Raw genomic sequence first — 18,225 nt, 5'->3', positions numbered from 1 at the left:
CTGAAAGAGAGGGGTCTGAGCGTTCTTTGTTCTTCATTAAACTGTCCAGACCCTGAATCTGTTGCAAAAAAAGTCGAATATATTTGAAGAAAAGCCTATTCTTTAATCTCTTTGTTCTAAGGCGTGGGCACCCACACTCTACTCTAGTCTGCTGCTTTATTTTCAAACTATCTGTCAGTGTGGAGGAAAAATGCTACAACAAGAAGAATGTTTTTTTGGAGGGGGCAACATTTTGGAGAAGGCAGATTTTTCTCTGATACATATTAAATTTCTCCAGTGAACACTTGGATGTCATTGCTGCATCTGAGTGGCTTTTCTTTTCTCTTTCTGTGTTGTTATTTTTCATAGGAAATTGGGCTAGAACTTATTCATACATTAATTACTGAGTTGAGAAGTAGCACTCTTAAGTTTTACTTTTTAGCTCACTATTTCCTTATCTGTTTGGGGGAGAGTGTGTTTTAGTCTCTCCCGTTGTTTTGAGACAGACTTCTCTCAGCTGGGTCTACTGTTCTAATTATTATTATTTTAAAAAAATGTTTTTAACAGAAACAGGATCCAGAGAGTTAAGTTGGGTTTTGCTTTGTTTTGTGTTTACATTTTAACCTCTGTTAAAGTTACAAGAAAGAAAACTTCAACTTGCCTGGATGGAGGGTGCCTCCTCTTGTGCACAGATGTTGCGTTTAAATTGAGAAGCCCACAGCTGGGATGCTGTCACAGCCTAGAGACACAACTACAGTCTCTTGCATCAGCCCACCCATGGCTCCCTGCCCCCAGGGACATTGCTAAGCAAGCCTGTTCCCAAATAAGAACTTGAGGGTAAATTCATGGAGCACAGGTATCAGACATACAGCAGTTTTCCACTGCAGGGAGCCAGGGAAAAGGACCTCTCTCCCAGTGGTCTCAAACACAAATTCCTGGCACTTGCCACCTATCTGGACATCATAGCACTTTGAAACATTCATCTTGGCACTTCAGTTTGTATCTGTCATAATTTAGTTTCCCCGAAGCAGACCTTATGGCAAGGTTTCTTAAGGTCAGCAGCAGAAAGATGAGTCACGACAGTGCAAATGAGCAGCAATGCTGAGACCAGATGGGTGGCACGGGCAGCACTGATTACAACTTCACTGAGAAAAATCTCATGTGCACCTAGTCTATCTAGACTGTCAGCTCCATGAAGGCAAGTGCTGAGCTTGAGTATCAGTCTGTGTTCCACAGTGCCCACCTGGATAATAACATCATCCAAGCAGCATCCAAGCATTGTGCTGAGCACATTATAAGATCCCTGCCAATCTTCACAACAGCCCAATGGGGTATCTCCATCTTACAGATGAGGCAAGAAGCACAGAGTTAAGTAACTTGCTGAAGTGGTAGAGTCAGGATATTTAAACTCAGGCAGCCTGGAGCCTACCCTTTTGCCACTGTGGGAACCATCTCTCATGGCTGTCTGGTTAGGAATCTGAGTCTGGAAGCTTTCGAGACCATCATCACCATAACTAGAGCTGTCCTTTGTTGAATACTTCTCATGTGCCTTGTCTTGGGATAAGTGCTTTACATTTGTTATTTTGTTTTAGTTTGCTCATTGAGGCTGCTACCCCCATTTTAGAGCTAAAGACAGTGAGGTTTAGAAAGATTAAACCACACAGCTCACGAGTGGCTCTGTCGAAACTCTACCCACCAGACACCAAAGCCATGACTTCAAGATGTGACATTTTCCACTTGAGCTGCTGCAGCAGTAGCAGGCAAGTGATGACGGAAATCAAGAAAGTTGTGTCCCCTGACTCATCTCAGAGGTAGCAGGTGGGCCAAGGGTCATTCAAGAAATGGAGGTCATTGAGGACACCTCTCCCCTAGATTCCTATCACAAACCTGGCACAATCAGGTGAGGTGGTTGCTGTTTTTTTTTTCCCCCCCCCAAATAACCTTTGATAATATTCAAAGTATTTTACAGTCTGCTTCCCCTTCACCTGGTGCAGTGGCAAGGATACCGGAATACAGCCGAACCTGCCACACTTAAAGAAGTCACTATTTCAACTCACCTTTGAAAACTCTTTTCTCCCTATCTCTGCTGTATCTCTGCTCCATGCATGGGGGCAACAGTGAGGGTGCACAGTTGTTATTGCTGGTGGTGGGCTGGTGCAAGCAGGAGAAAGGGGTACCTACCTGTGTTCCTCTGAAAGGCTCGCTGGGCACTCCCTAGGTAATAACAACTGGGGACCTTCCTCTCTCTTCCTCTCTTTCCTTCACTAGCACTTTCTCCTCTTTTGTCACTCCTTTTTCCACGTCCTTTCTAGCAAAGGAAGTCCAGTGTGGTGGAACAAGGTCTGCCTAGGAAGTCAGGAGACCTTGCTAACCACAACAATCACGGTCGCCTTGTGCTTAGCAAAGAATGATGAACACTGCATTTGAACTAGATGGCCCCAGCTCTGTGTTTCGATTGCTGACCAGCCAGGCAGCCTTTCTCTACTCCCTAGATTCCAGGCCCCAATCTGTAACAAAGGGCAGATGCATTAGATTATGGTTTTCAGCTCTTTTAAGAAAAACAATAAAACTTGCCCTGTGCAGTGTTTATAATTCTTCTTGAGCCTGTATTTTTTAAATGTTAGATTTTATATGGAAAACAATCAGTATCACTGGCATTCCTTTAGCAGTCAGATTTGGACATCCTGGACTCATGGTGCCTGTTCTTTGGCTCTGAGTTCTGGCTTCCCCTTCTACTAGAGGCATGCATTTCCCATCCAGTGCCCACACAGTTTGTCCTACAGTCACCTTGCTTTCAGGTTTGCAAGAGGCTAAGGAAGGATATAACCCCAAAGGGACCTTGGAAGTTCCTGAAGTGCACATAGATAGAGAATTTACATGTCTGCATTTTTACTTTGTGAGAAAGATGGAAAACATAGCAAAACAAAAGGCCAGCAATCACCCAGGATTGACCTTAGGGGATGGCAGAAACGATGTGCCCTGTATGTGCAATTTCTTTTTTCTTTTTTTGAGACAGAGTCTTGCTCTGTCACCCAAGCTGGAGTGCAGTGGTGCGATCTCGGCTCCCTGCAACCTCCGCCTCCCAGGTTCAAGCAATTCTCCTGCCTCAGCCTCCCGAGTAGCTGGGACTACAGGTGCCTGCCAACACGCCCGGCTAATTTTTTTTGTATTTTTAGTGGAGACGGGGTTTCACTGTGTTAGCCAGGATGGTCTCGATCTCCTGACCTCATGATCCACCCGCCTCAGCCTCCCAAAGTGCTGGGATTACAGGCGTGAGCCACCGCGCCCAGCCTGTATGTGCAATTTCAAGGTGCCATGTCATGTGGGATCCCACAGGATCCTCCAACCCAGAGAGGTTCTGCTTTCCACATTGCAAGATGAGGAACCTGCAGTGCAGAGAGGTGAAATGACTTGCCCAAAGTCACAAAGCGGCGATCATCCAAGCCCAGCTTCAAACTCAGATTTGCTCACTCTTGGCCTGGTGTTCCTTCTCTCTACCTTGATTTTAATACTACTTGATTTTCAAAATAAGTTTTCCCATTGTCTTATCTATCTGGCTTTTCTAACACCTTGGACAGGTGTGCAAGTCAGCTGTTCCTAAACACATTTCAACAGATGAGGACACTGAGGCAGTAAGGTCATTGATATAAAAGCAGAGTGAGTTGTTTTCACTGTGGCACAATTTGAGGGATAATAGGAAGGATTTTTTACCTCCCTCTTTCCCTCTCTCTCTAATTCTAGATGGGGTGGACTCTAACACACTCATCCCCTCCCTTTATTTTAAGAAAAGGAGAGATCAAAGAGTACCAAACACCAATCTCGTTCACTTTGGAAATTTGAAAATATCAGTCCTGAATTCTTTTCTCCTTTTCTCCACTCCCTTCCTTGTTCCTTTCTCTTTACTATGAAAATAAAACAAAACAATCTAACAGTATTTTATATTTTCAAAATGCTACATGGACTTCTCAGTTATTCTTATCAAAATACTTAAGGAGGAGTGGAATGATGAGTTCTACCTCCCAACTTAGGATACTGAAGTCAACACCAGAACTAACATGTTCATTTCACTCAATGGCTTAGAAATGGGTGGAGAGTGAACCCTAGATCTTTTGAAATTTCAGCCTGAGTCAAGCTAAGCTTCTAAAAACTGTTGCGTTGGTTTTGGGCGCACCTACAGTGTGCCAGGTATCTGCTGGGGACTTTATATACAAAATCTCGTACATCCATGCAATAGTTCTAGGATGATGTATTTTCTCTATCTTACAAGCTGAAATGGGCCAAAGCTGCGTAGACTGCTTCCCAGGTCATCCTACAGGCCTGGGTTTGACTCCCAAAGCCCATATTCACTCTACCATGCCGATTCTACAGTAGAAACAAAATTGTCTATAATTCTCCATGCTGACCCCCAATAATACTATAAATCAGGCCATTTCCTTAATCCATTTGTTGCCAGTGACCCCTCTGGGGTGCTTGGGGGTTTCCTGCAGATCCTCTGGGATTGTCTGAAGGTTAGATAATGTGTGGGCCATGTTGCCATCGAGGAATTTTCAACAACATAAAAGGAAAGACAAAATCGTGCATGGTAGCCAATTGCGTACTGAAATCAGCTCCTGGTTTTCTGTGAGCTTAAAGGGCTGTCACTTTTATGTCACTCTGAAAGAGAGTAAAGCTGGTTGAAACTGGGTAACAAACATTCAGGAAGTGAAAAGCCTATGCCACACCCTTAATGTGGTGTGCTAGGGAGGAAGGAGTAAATATTAACCAGAAGGCAAATACGGAAACATCCCAGAGGCGGTGCACGGAACGAAAATCAGTGAAGCGGGGTAGCAACAGCTAAGTTTGTGGACTTGGAAACAAGCTGAGGCCTGGGTTCAAATCCCTTCTCTGATACTTACTAGTTGCAGTCTACTAGGAAAATTACCTAACATTCTTAGCCTTAATTTTCTCTGTGAATCTGGGATGGTAATACAGTTACCCTGTAAATCTGGGATGGTAATACATTCCTCTGAGTCTTATTATGTAGACTGAATGAGGTAATGTATAGAGCATGTTTAGGGGAGTTACTAGCATTATTATAGGCTTAATCAATGGTAGCTCTTATTAGATGCAATTATACTACTATTAACCTATTTTCAGGCTCTTCTGTCAAATGTCTTCGCTATACTCATATTTCAAGCAAAAGTTGCATCAGGGTTTTCATTATATTATATATTTTTAACTTCTAGAATATGTTCTGTGGACACTACAGATGCAGACTAAATCACATGCAAAGAGAATCTGTCAGTCCTAACAATAACAATGGCTCTTGTATGATGAGCAGGTGAGACCAGGTAATCACCGAAGAAGGAGAGTGGTGTGTTCATTGAAGTCTACTCATGGAGGAAAGAAGGTAGGCAGAAAATCAACAGGTTTTCAAAAATATATGCAAAACAGGCTTTGGGGAGAATGCCAACCCTCAGTTAACCTAAGTCCCAGTCTTGGGTATGGGTATGCTGGTTAACTCATGTCCCACAAAAATGGAAACTTGGCAGAGGCTGGAAAACAGCAGCCCCAAGATACAGGTTCCTGGTTCATAAGAGGCAGGAGGAAAGCCGACACCAGCCCTTCCTGAAAAGAGAAAATGAGGGTATCCAATAGACAGCACGTGGTATCTGCGATGAATGTGGTGATTCTGGCCAGGTACAAAAGTCTACTGTGTCATGTGGGAGACCTTATTATGAAAAGGATATTGTGCCACTGGCGAGGCCTAGTGCAATACAGCTAAAGTGATTGGGGCACAAAGATCTGTGGATAGTTTAAAAGGGAAGTGAAACCAGGCTGGTATTCTCCAGGAAAGAAGAGATTACGAGGAGGGGATTCACTGGTGACACTGCATTCTGATGTGAAAACAGAGAATAAAAGTGAAAAGGCTATTTGAGTTCATCGGTCCTTCTTTCTCCCTGACCCAGATCTGCTTTCCCAAGCAAGGCAGGACAGTCTGAAAGAACTGTGTATTAGCAAGGATTTATAATGTATGAGCATTTTTTAAAAGACTAAAAATTTACCTTGGATCAAACAAAGGAAAGTGAGAAAGAGAACAATGCAATATGTAATTAAGAAAAGGAGTGCCTACAGGAACAATTCTGATGATTTTGGCATAGCACCAAATAATTGGAGAAAAAAAAAAAGAAACCAAGAAATACGCAATTAATATCCTGCAGAACTGGCTTTGGAGTCAGACACATGGGTTCAACCCTCACCAGTTAGCTTTGTGACTTCGGGTTGGTCCCTTTGATACTCTAACCGTTGGGAGCAACACAAGCCCCTAACTCATTGCATTTTTTGTGAAGATGACGTGGCCAGGTGCAGTGGCTCATGCCTGTAATCCCAGTATTTTGGGAGGCCAAAGCAGGAGGATCACTTGAGGCTAGGAGTTTGAGAACCAGCCTGGGCTGTATAGCAAAACCTCAGCCTCTACAAAAAAATGGAAAAAAGAATATTTGAAATCTGTAGTCCCAGCTACTCAGGCAGGAGGCTGAGATGGTAGGATGGCTTGAGCCCAGGAGTTTGAGGCTGCAGTGAGCTGCGATTGCCCCACTGCACCCAAGCCTGAGCAACACAGTGAGACCATGTTTCTGCGGGGGGAAAAAAGATAATGTGTATAAAATTCCTAGAATCAGGCCTTTCATGGAATGGACACCCGTGACAGGGTAACCATTATTACTGTTATTATCAGTCTTGGTCTAGATATCATCCCTGCAGGAGGGTTCATTTTATGCATGAGGAGAACAAGGCACCAAGGCTCAGAGAGGTTACAGAATTTGCCCAAGGTCACACAGGCAGCAAATGTTGAAACTGGTATTTGATCCCTGTTTTGTCTGATGCATTCAGTCTCCATCCTGCCTTGTTACAGGTGATGAAAGGAAAAGAAAAAATCATACATGCTACCTGTGCTTAATCCATGCCTCCTTCATAGATATACATTTTTCTAGAAACCCAAATCATTAGCATATCTTTAGATGATTTCTATACCTGTGAGGGCTCTGTGAAAACCTGATTTATATTTGGAGATTCTGGGGAAATGAACATCCTCAAAAGCCAAAATAAGTGGGGTACGGGAGCTGCATGCATTGTAATCAGTTAAAAACAGCATTCAAGACAATGGCTCAGAGAGAGAGGCTTCAAGTGATTCACAAGTGACTATGGAGCCTCTCTGAAGATTCCTAAAGCTTCTGTGTGCATGGACATGTTTCTGCCCACAGCAAGATTACCGTCCCATAGGGGCATCTACTTACGTAAGCTGCTCTTCTTATTCACCATGTAAGGGAAGTTGTGGCCATCCCCTCTTCTTTCTTGCCTATCGTTCAGAGCCTAGATTTTGCTCAGGACAGTCTAACCCCAACAGTGGCTCCTGCTTGGCCTTAAGCAATCTTGATGACCCATTTCCCTTTGCCAATGACAGGTCAAGGATGTGCATGTGACCCAGTTCCAGCCAATGAGGTGTGAGGAAATGTCTGTAGGAAACTTCCTGGTTCTCTTTCTCGAGCAAGAGAGATATGGGAGAAGAACACTTTTCCTATGCCTGCTTTGTTCCTGCCTGGTATGCTGGTGTGAGGATGTGATGCTTGGAGCCATAGCAGCTGTTTTGCAACCATGAGGAAAGACATTGCTGATACATTGAGAATGGCAGATCAGGAAGAAAGAGCCTAGGTTCTTGGTGGCATCATTAAACTGCCATACCAACCCTGGAATAACTTATTTCCATACGCTTTGCTATGTGAGTTCCTGCTTTATTGCTAACACTGCTATTACTTGCAGTTTCTGTTTCCAGAGTAGCAATATGAGACCATCTTGGGATGGGACCTGGGCATGTACGATTTAAGTATTCTCAAGTCATCACTGATTAAAAGTTAGATTTGAGAATCACTTTTCTGTACCATAAACATCTTAAATACCATGAGAAGTGTTAAGACCATTCAGAAAAGGCAGAGAGACTTCTTTCTGATTGGAGAATCAGTGAAAACATCTTGGAAAAGGTAGCACTTGGTTTGCACTGGGTGGGATGGGTGGGGTCTAGACATGTGAGGACAAGGAGAACGGTCTATAAGTGAGCAAAGCCTTGAAAAGCAGGAGCTATGTATCGCGTAGGACAGGTATCTCAAATTGGCTGGATAATCAGATGGGAAAGGTAGGAGAGAGGCTACAAAGATGGTTTGAGGCTGCACTGGGTGTTGGGTGATGATTTAATGCCATGCTAAAGGCTTGGTGCCTGATACCGAGCTAATGGCTATAAGCAATTCAAGAGAAATTTAAGACTCAGCCTGCAACATTGAAATGCTTCCAAAGCAATTAGGAAGACAAGAAATACTCATGGAATCTCTTTGAGACACAAAGAAGCCATATATAATTAGGTTCCCCAAGGAATGGCACAGAGAATAAAAGCCTCAGGATGTCAGAGTCAGAAGGAAGAGTATGGGATAGAACAGGACTATGGAATTTGAGGATGTTACAGTAGGAAAGATACTGACTGGCTCAAACTCTAACTTTCCAAATAACACCAGAATTCCATCTGGGATGCTCTTGGGAAATGAGCCATTGAACTCTGTCTATTCCCTTCTAGGACAAAGACTTCAGTAATTTGCATCCATTCTTGGACAGTTCCAATGAGCATCCAGTTTTTTACTACCAAAATATATCTTCCTATAGCTTCAGACCACTGACCCTCGTTTTGACCTGCTACTCTGGAGTGGAATAAATTAAATTATTTATTCCACTACTCTGTAATAGGAACACATGCAGTTCCCTTCCCACGGCCTCATAGTGGCTGAAGCCCCTTAAATTTAGGATGGCTTAACTTGGGCAATGGATATTGGCAGACATGATATCAGCAGAGGCTTTTAATGCGTGCACCCTCTTGTGCCTCTTCTATCACTGTAAGAAAAATATTCCCATGGGCACCTACTGATTCCCAAAGAAAAAGAAATACATGGAGCAAACCTGAACCCCAGTCATGACCTGGAGCCAAGCCCAGTCAAGCCTACATTAGATCAGACAAACTCCAGCTTATCTGAGAATGCATAAGAGATAAATAGATGTTGTTACAAGCCAACATAGTATTAATGTGACCATAGCTGACTAAAGCATAGAGCAAAAAGAATAGGTTTACTCCCTTTTACACCTGAATGCTCGTCAAATAGATGGAGGTCACTATTATTCCTGTAAAATATTATCATTTTGTTCGCATTTATCCCTGATAAATGCTGATAACCAGTCCTTGTGTGACATGCATTTGAAATCCCTCCTGTATGTAATTGCTCACTCTTTCACCCAGAACTGAGTACACAATACTCCAGATGTAGCCTCACAGAATCTATTAGGATCATCACTGCCCTTCAACTGAGAATAAGACTTTTATTACTGCAGCCTAAAATTGCTTTAAAAAATAAGCTGTTTTGTTGTTGGATCCTATTGAACTTTGAGTTAATTAAAACTCCCAGGTCTTTTCCAACTCAATTGCTGTCAATGCAACTCCCCAATCCTGTACCAACACAACTGACTTTTTAATGTTAAATACAGATTCTATTACTCTTAAATTGCATATGGTTGGTGTTGACCTAACATCCTGGCCGGTCAGTATAATTTGAATCCTGATTCTACCATCAAACATGCCAATGATTTCTTCCATAAATGTGAGTATGCCTGCTACATCTTCTTCCAAATCACTGAGGAAAGAATATTGAACACAATCAACACAAGAGTAAAAACAAGCACCTGTGGCATATCTCTAGAGAGCTGAGTACAGTTGATTGAAATCTGCTGTACAGTCAAAAAAAATATTTCACCTGTGTTTTGGCATGTTGTCCAGAAAAATATTATCAGTGGCATGGCCAGCAGCAATGCTTAGATCAATGTATGTCAGCAAAGTAATTTTATAAAAAATGGAAATTGGCTGGTACACTATGATCTATTTCTGGAGAACCAGTATTGGGTGCTAGTAATTACTTTTCTTTTCTACCTGCTTGCCAACATTCTTTACCTTATAATTGTCAATAAGCAATATTAAAATAACGTCTAGTCTTGAGAATCTACTTTTTAAAATGTTTATGAAATTTTTCCTTGGTGAAATAGCATAGTGTGGTACAATGTGCTCTATGACGCTGGAAACTGTCAGGGCGCTCCTCTTGGACTTGACATAGTCTCCTTTGTTAGGTCCTGGATTAGGTTTCATTTATTCACCACCCTGGATCCATCCTGGCCTTGCTTTTGGATGGGAGGCCCTAACATCGGCATGCACCCTTCCCACTGTTGCAAAGCCTGCTTACTACAGTTTCCGCCAGTGTTATAGATGGAGGGGCTTACTGGGGCAGCAGCTCCCAGACTCTCAGGGTTATCAGGCACCTCCTCTCCCCTCTCCTGCATTATGTACCACTCACTTCCTGTCCCGGGACTTTCCTGTTGCCACTGAGGTACAAGACACCACGATACATACTCAATAAGCACCTTCACATGGACAATGCAGAAGTGCAGAGGAGCTGAATTCCCCGGGAAATTCCTTTCTTCCTCTTTTACAGAGGTGTAATGTGTAGACAAGGTAGCTTCCTATGGTCTCCTAGAGAACATCTTATAAGACTAAAAAAATCAACTTGTCGGCTGGCACAGTGGCTTATGCCTGTAATCCCAGTACTTTGGGAGGCTGAGGCAGGCAGATCACCTGAGGTCAGGAGTTTGAGACCAGCCTGGTCAACATGGCAAAAACTCCATCTCTACCAAAAATACAAAAATAAAAAAATTAGCCAGGCTTGGTGGTAGGTGCCTATAATCCCAACTATTTGAGAGACTGAGGGCAGGAGAATCGCTTGAACCTGGGAGGGAGATGTTGCAGTGAGCTGAGATAGCGCCACTACACTCCAGCCTGGGCAACAAGACTGAAACTCCATCTCAAAAAAAAAAAAAAAAAGAAAGAAAAAAAATCAACTTGTCATAAAGTAATGCACTTCCCTGACTTCCCTGTATGGTTCCCTGTATGGTTCGCTCTCTCTCTCCCTGCCACATAAGGACACGAGTTTTTGTCCGTGGCTTTGCTGTCTAGGTAAGCAAATGCACTGATGGTGCCCTGCCTGTATCTGCTCAGCACTCACTTCCTCTACACGCTGACAACTTCCCCCAACCAGCACTTGCTCTGGTGTCTCCGCCAGCAAGCAGAGGCAACTGGAAACGCTGGAGAATTGATGCCCCTGGGAGCAGAGGATAAATTCTCCAGATTCCTCCCACTTTGGATGGGCCACTTCTGAAATGTCCTACAGTGTCTCCCAGAGGTCTCCAGTGGGACGAAACCCCAGTTGCCCACAATGGTAACTCACAGCCCCTTCAGTGACTTCCTTTCCTTCTCTGTGTCCTTTCCCCACTTCTGTTTTGGTGCTTCCTGGGACCACTTCCCGCATAGATTACTCTCATTAAAATCCTTCACTCTGAATTTGCTTCTTGGAGAACCCAACCTCAGGCACCAGGGAGGCCAAGAACTTTTCTATCGTAAGAACCACCTCCCCACTGCCGTCTTCCTTTCTAATAGAATAGTTGGCAAGGGTATGCATTAGCCAGATGGGTTTTAAATTCTTTCCTCTATTCTTGTATTCGAGTCTGAGTGAAATTTAGGTAAAACCCGAATCATCAAGTTTAATATAATAGTGTGTTCCCATAGTGTGGTAGCTAGTTGTGTGCAACATTATATAAGCAGGCCTCACTTTTTTGTTAAAATGTTATTTCTATGATTTGAATAAGGGACACCTGCAAACAAGGTAAAAATATGTACAAAAGGATATACAATGAAAATATGCACAAAAGGATACACAGTCTCCCCTCTTCTTCAAGTCTTCCAGTCTGTTACTAATGTCTTAAGTATCTTTCCAGAAATCTTCTATGCATTTACAAATTTACAGTCACACACACACACACACGCACACGCATGCATGCACACACGCACACACACTTACCTTCCCTTTTTTATGCAATGGTAAATCCCATACTATACCCCACAGATTCTTCTGAATCTTGCTTTCTCACGTTAGAGTAAATCTTGGTGATTTTTTTTCATGTCGGTAAACATGGATTTGCCTTCTTCTTTTAATAGCTGTGCAGTTCTCCATTGTACAGATCAATTTTTTATGGCTATTTAGGGATCTCACATATTTAACATAATCTAAACTCTAAGATCATCTAAAAACCTTAAAACATCAACTGCTTTATTTGCTTACAATCTGCAATTTGAACTGGACTCGGCTGGGCTTGTGCTGGCCTGTCGGTGGTTACTCTTGTAGATGTGCTCAGTTGGCAGATGGGTTTGGAGTGGGGCTCAGCTGGGACACTGGGATGGATGGGTATTCCTCTCCCTTGCTCCATGTAGTTTCAGGGTCCCTCTCTTTCTCTATGAGCTCTCCATGGCCGTTCTCCATGGCCTTCCCAGCACGGTAGCTGGACTTTCTTACTAGTAGCTCAGGGCTCTGGAAGCCACTGTGCCTTCTTTGAGCTTACGCCAGAAACCCGCTTGTTCTCATCTGTGCATTCTATGGGTCGAATCAGGTCATAGGCCCAGTCCAGATTTAAGGTGAAGGACCTTCACAAGAGTGTGGATATGAGAAAATGTTCACTGGGGAGTCCCATGTGAACAGGCTACTACAAGTGGCTTCAGGGAAGACTAAACTACAGGATCAGGGTTCTCAACAGACTTACATTTCCTTTTCTCAGAATTTATTTGTAATATTTAGTTCGAAAAAATAATTACACTTTTTAATGTTGAAAATCATTGACTTATATCATGGAGTTACATCATGTCCCTCTAAAAATTTGGAGAGCTCGAACCCTTTGCCTTCACTTGACCAGTGAGGGATCTGAAAATATGTACAACATTCCTCTGACTTATGGTTCACCCCCAGTTCCCTGCCCCTCTTTTTACTCTCACCTGCCTTCTCTAATGATTTCCCATCTGTGGGCTTCAACACAGTCAGTTCCTGGATCAACAAACATTTATTCGGCACCTGCTATGTTCCAGGCATATGGTCCAGAGAGTTGCTATTCCAGTTACGTGGTAATTCTAGCCTCATATATAACAGTAGTGTGCTGGGGCCAGCTTGGACCATCTCACGAGACCTGATTATGCCTGTTCATCTCCTTCCAACTCCAAGTTCAGTGTCAGCACGTTGGTAGCTTGAAATTGGTCATGATGGGAGTATTTACATCACAACAATCGGCAAACACTACAAATTGGGACTTTTTTTTCCTCCCTGAAGAGTTGGTTGTTAAACATTTACCAGCACATCCTGGATTTAATCTTAGATCACATTCTCTTTCAGGCTCAGACAGGTTCCTTTACCACAGTCCATGATGACCTATAGGTCTCTGACTTTTCATTCATGTATTCATTCATTCAGCAAATATTTATTGATCAACTCCCATGCTATTTATACCATGTCTAAAGTGGGCAGTCCCTACTCTTTCCCAGCTAATTATTTTCAGGCAGGAATGTGGGCCTACCATTGCTAGATGTTATTTTTTTAAGAGACACGAGTAATTCAGATTTTTATGTAGAAATTGTCCAGTTTTTAAATGTGAACAACAAATTAAAACTTTTTAAAACTACTGCCTGGGTCAAAGTAAACACATCTTTAAGTTACCTTTAGGGCTGGGTGCAGTGGCTTATGCCTGTAATTCCAGCACTTTGGGAGGCCAAGATGGGAGGATTGCTTGAGCCCAAGAATTCGAGATCAACCTGAACAACAAGGTGAGACCCCATCTCTACAAAAAAGGAAAAGAAAATAAATTAGCCGGGTGGAGTGTCGTGTGCTTGTAGTCCCAGCTACTCAGGGGGCTGAGGTGGGGGAGCATTGCTTGAGCCAGGGAGGTTGAGGCTGCAGCGAGCTGAGATCGTGCCACTGCACTCTAGCCTGTATGACAGAGTGAGACTCTGTCTCAAAAAATAAAAAAATTAAAATTAAAAAAGAAAATTAAATTTGCCATGGGGTCCAACAGTTTGTGACCTCTGTTCTAATCCTAACAAAAGTAGGTGACATCAAGGCCTTAGCCTCTCCACTCCTTCAGTCCCACCAGTCGTGCTACAGTTCAGCCACCTGGAAACCCAGGCACACACCTAGTACTCCACCCTCTGCCCTATGTCTGTCGTGTAAGTAGTGAGTTTTAGATGTGTGTTTAAAACAATGTCCTCTGCTTAAAGGCCTTGTAGGGGTCCCCAGCAATGCTCACTTCTCAGCCTCCCATTCCACTCTCTCCTATATTCTTTCCATTAGGCTGCTCTGGCCTTCTTTCAGTTTCTTGACCATCCCACGTTGCCTTCTGCCACAGGGTCTTTGCACTTGCCACTCTTTTCCTGGAACATTGCACTTTTCTCTTGTGAATGTAAGACAAGAGACTACTTTCTGAAACAATCTTCATTGTCCTAGACCAGATCATGTCCCGCTAATTTATCTTGTTATTATTGTGCTTTGCTCTATTGTAGCATTGCAGTGGCAATGAGCATGTAATTCATAGATCTCTTTCTGATGGACGGCCCCAGCTGCTGTACTCCAAATCCATCACCACATGTCTGCAGAGACCACACTTCCCAATGGCTGTTCCCAGCTTATAGCTAAGCCCAGCAGGAAAACTAAGCCAGTTCCATCCTTGAAAAAGCGGGACTCTTCTGATGGGGAATTGTGCCTTTGCCAGAACTTCCTTAGGATGACACTGAATCTAAGACCACCCATCCACCCATCCTCCTCTCTCTTCTTCACAGAGCTGTTTCCCTGTCTGATGGCTTTCCTGGCCTTCTCCAGCCTCCCCCCACCATTTTCTTTCTTTTTTTTTTTCCGTTTATTTATTTCTTGAGACAGGGTCTCGGTCTGTTGGCCAGGCTGGAGTGCAGTGGCGTGATCATGACTCACTGTAGCCTCGAACTCCTTGGCTCAAGCGATTCTCCCACTTCAGCCTCCCAGTAGCTGCGACGACAGGCATGCGGCACCATAGTGGGCTAATTTTTAATGTTTTTTTTTGTAGAGATGGGGTTTTGCTGTGTTTCCCAAGCTCGTCTTGAACTCCTGGACTCAAGCAGCCTACCTACCTCAGTCTCCCAAAGTGCTGGGATTACACGCGTGAGCCATTGTGCTTGACCTCCAATTTTCACTCACAGGCATTTTCCCCAATAAATCCCTTACCTGTTTATTCCCGTCTTAGTGTGCGTCACGGAGGACCTGAACTAACACAAGTATCTATTATGGTGGTAAATTTATGTTTATATATGTAATTTTTTTAAGTGACTAGTTTTTATTCCTTGATCTCATTCCTCAAAGCAAACCTCTTTTTGATCTTTTTTAAACTAAACAACTCAAAGCATTTAGTTTTATACATATATACACAATCATATATGTGCGATTATTTGACCAATGCTTACCTCCCAGACTAGATATGAGGGCAGAGACCAGATTGAGCATATGTTTGTCTTTGGTTTATCATTAAATCCCAAGACCTCCACCGGGGCGGAGCTCCCACACTGTGAGCTCCCACAGTGGGTGCTCATGAACATTTGTTAATTTCACAGTGATTGAAACAATTAAAAATATAATGCATTATAAAAAATGGAAGGTATGCTTAAATGTAATGTATGTTTGTCCCAACTGGAGGCTTTATAGTTATTTTTCAACATGGGAAACTGAAATTGGGCATAACCTTGCGGAAGAAGGTAACTATAAGGCAAATGTGGTCAGTCACAATAGTCCATGTTGTAATATAGGGACTTAGAATTGGATTACATTTCAGTGTGCTTGTAGGGTGGACCTCCGGTTTCTCCTTACCTAAGCCATAATAGTTTAGTAATGGAGAATACACTAAAAAGTGTCAATTCAAATACTGATCAAGATTGGGCAAGTGAGGTAGTAGGCAGTGAAAGCAGCTGACATCGTTTTGAGACCTGACTTGCTTGAAGTGGGCTAGCTCCGGATCTTGGGCAAGTCACTTTGCCTCTTCTGATTCAGATATTTCCATCTGTACCATGAGAGGAGTGGCCTGAGACTCTGAGGCACTTCTAGCTTGGATTCTAAGTGGAGAGGGGAAAGAGGTTGGGGAGGAGGGACCTCTTTCTTGCTCCTTACTGTGTTCCCAGTACCTACCTTGGTGCCTGAATTTTAGGAGGCACTCAAGAAATCTTGCCTGAACGAATGAATGAAAACCTTAATGAAGAATACCTCCTCTTTCGCCTGGGTACACACTGTTTCAGAGCCCCAATCTGTGCTAGCAGGGGAGGCAGGAAGCAGCTGTTTACCTTTGAGGGAGCGGCTGGGTGATCTGCCTGTGTAAACAGCCATTTACCCAGGTGTCAAGAGGAGCAACTGAAAGAGAACACACATTTATTCCTTTCCTCATGGTAATGATCCAGAAATCCTGGCTTGTCTCTGCATTTTTCCGGGCACTGCTGCAGTGGGAGCCTGGCCTTTTTCTAAAGCAGCCCCAGGCCAAGCCACGATCCCCATTACTACTCTCCCACACCTACCCCAAGTCACCTCTCTAGTCACCCTTCTAGTCACCTTTTTGCCCTTCAGGACAAAAATCAGTATCTGAAGTTACCTTTTAATCGAATGTTTTGGCCTGCCTGTTGTCTGTATCCTTTCCCTACAATGTAAACACCTTGAGAATAAATCGCCTTGTTCGATGCCCTGCCCCCACACCTGGAAGAGTGTCTGGTACTTGGTGGGGCTGCTCAATCAATGGACATTGACTGATGGACAGGTGAGGCTTGTGTCAAGCCTGGTTTAGTGCAGTCCCCGACCTGAAAGGGTGCCTGAAATTCCCATTACTAAAGTCACCTCTTGGGTTAAGTCTGCATTCTTCACTCAATCACAGCACACCACTTTTAGCTTTGTCATATTTCCTACTTTTACTTACTTATTTCCTTAATTCATCTTCCCTATTTAAATAATTGTATTTAAAATGCAAATTGTATGTCATGGCTATAAACAGAAACTGACTGCACTTTCCATAAGTAGAAAGTAACCATGAAAATAAATACAACAATCACAAACTGTAGTGGCAAGAGGATGATGGACGGAACTCTATTTCAACATATTCTTTATCTTGTAATACTAGGTATTTTATCGTAAGTATTTACAAGCATTATTTTGATATAGGGTTCATAGACTTCACTAGATGTCCAAAGGAGTTCATAGCATTTTCCTTAAGAACACCAGAGTAGAGATACCAAGATATTGACTACCAAGCTTGAGATCTTTCTCTATTAAAAAAAAAAAAATTATCAAATAGCCTTAGGATGCTATAAAAGACATGTTAGCACCAAGCTGAGATTTCCTCTATGACACAATCAGAAGGACTAAAAGGAAACAGAAAAGGGGCCAGGTATCTCACACCTATAACTCCAGCACTTTGGGAGGCCAAGGTAGGAGGATCACTTGAGGCCAGGAGTTTAAGACTAGCTTGGACAACATAGTGAGAGCCTGTCTTTACAAAATTTTTCTTAGAAACTTAGTTGGATATGATGGTGCATGCCTGTAGTCCCAGCTACTCAAGAGGTTGAGGCAGGAAGATCACTTGAGCCCAGGAGTTTGAGGCTGCAGTGAGCTATGATTGCACTACTGCACTACAGTCTGGACAACAGAGTGAGAACCTTCTCTTAAAAAGAAAAACAGAAAAGAGAGTGACTTTCTCCATGTAACTTAGTGCCTGTGGGCTCCATTAAATCATCTCAAGGTACCTGAGGTGACTTAATGGAGCTCTCAGACAATAAGACTTAATAGGGTGTTCTGAAACTCCAATTGCCCGTACATTACTTAGGGTTAAAATTGCATATATATTAGTACCATTATTTTGTATTATCAGTTCATATCATTAAATATTTGTTGAGAGAGTATTATACACACAGCTCATGTGCCAAGTTCATGTACTAAGTATCTCTTGAGTAATGTGAGTGGAGAATGACCACGTAATCACGGTTATTTTAAAGTCTATGTCTAGTAACTCCAATATCCAGACACTCTTAGGGTCCGCCCCTCTCATCTATTTCTTCAATCATGTGGTCTTGTCTCCTTAAATGACTGGTAGTTTGAAATTAGATGCCAGATGTGTACATAAGATTAAGATAATTTGAGCCTCTTGGTAATTTTATTTTCTTTCAAAGAAGATTCATTTTTATTTTTAGTAAATGGTTAGCATAGAGGCAGATCACCTAATCCAATCAGGGATAATGTTTAATCAAAGCTAGACTTTGTTCTTTGT

General features: G+C 42.9%; 1 long non-coding RNA gene across 3 annotated transcripts in view; it reads left to right on the top strand.

Annotated features, from left to right (window-relative positions):
• The window catches only part of LOC105494107 (uncharacterized), a 51,889-nt gene that overhangs the window by 19,488 nt on the left and 14,176 nt on the right, over positions 1 to 18,225 (top strand). The window contains exons 2-3 of one of the 3 annotated variants that reach the window (XR_011616456.1): positions 5,205 to 5,368; positions 9,535 to 9,579. This is a non-coding gene — a long non-coding RNA (uncharacterized lncRNA). Of the gene's footprint in view, positions 1 to 5,204; positions 5,369 to 7,420; positions 7,640 to 9,534; positions 9,580 to 18,225 lie in introns of those variants that run through there. The other 2 variants (XR_011616454.1, XR_011616455.1) reach the window with 2 other exon arrangements.

Source organism: Macaca nemestrina, chromosome 18 (assembly GCF_043159975.1).
Source record: "Macaca nemestrina isolate mMacNem1 chromosome 18, mMacNem.hap1, whole genome shotgun sequence".
In the NCBI taxonomy this organism is placed as follows: domain Eukaryota; kingdom Metazoa; phylum Chordata; class Mammalia; order Primates; family Cercopithecidae; genus Macaca; species Macaca nemestrina.
This window is presented reverse-complemented; position numbering and strand designations above follow the sequence as displayed.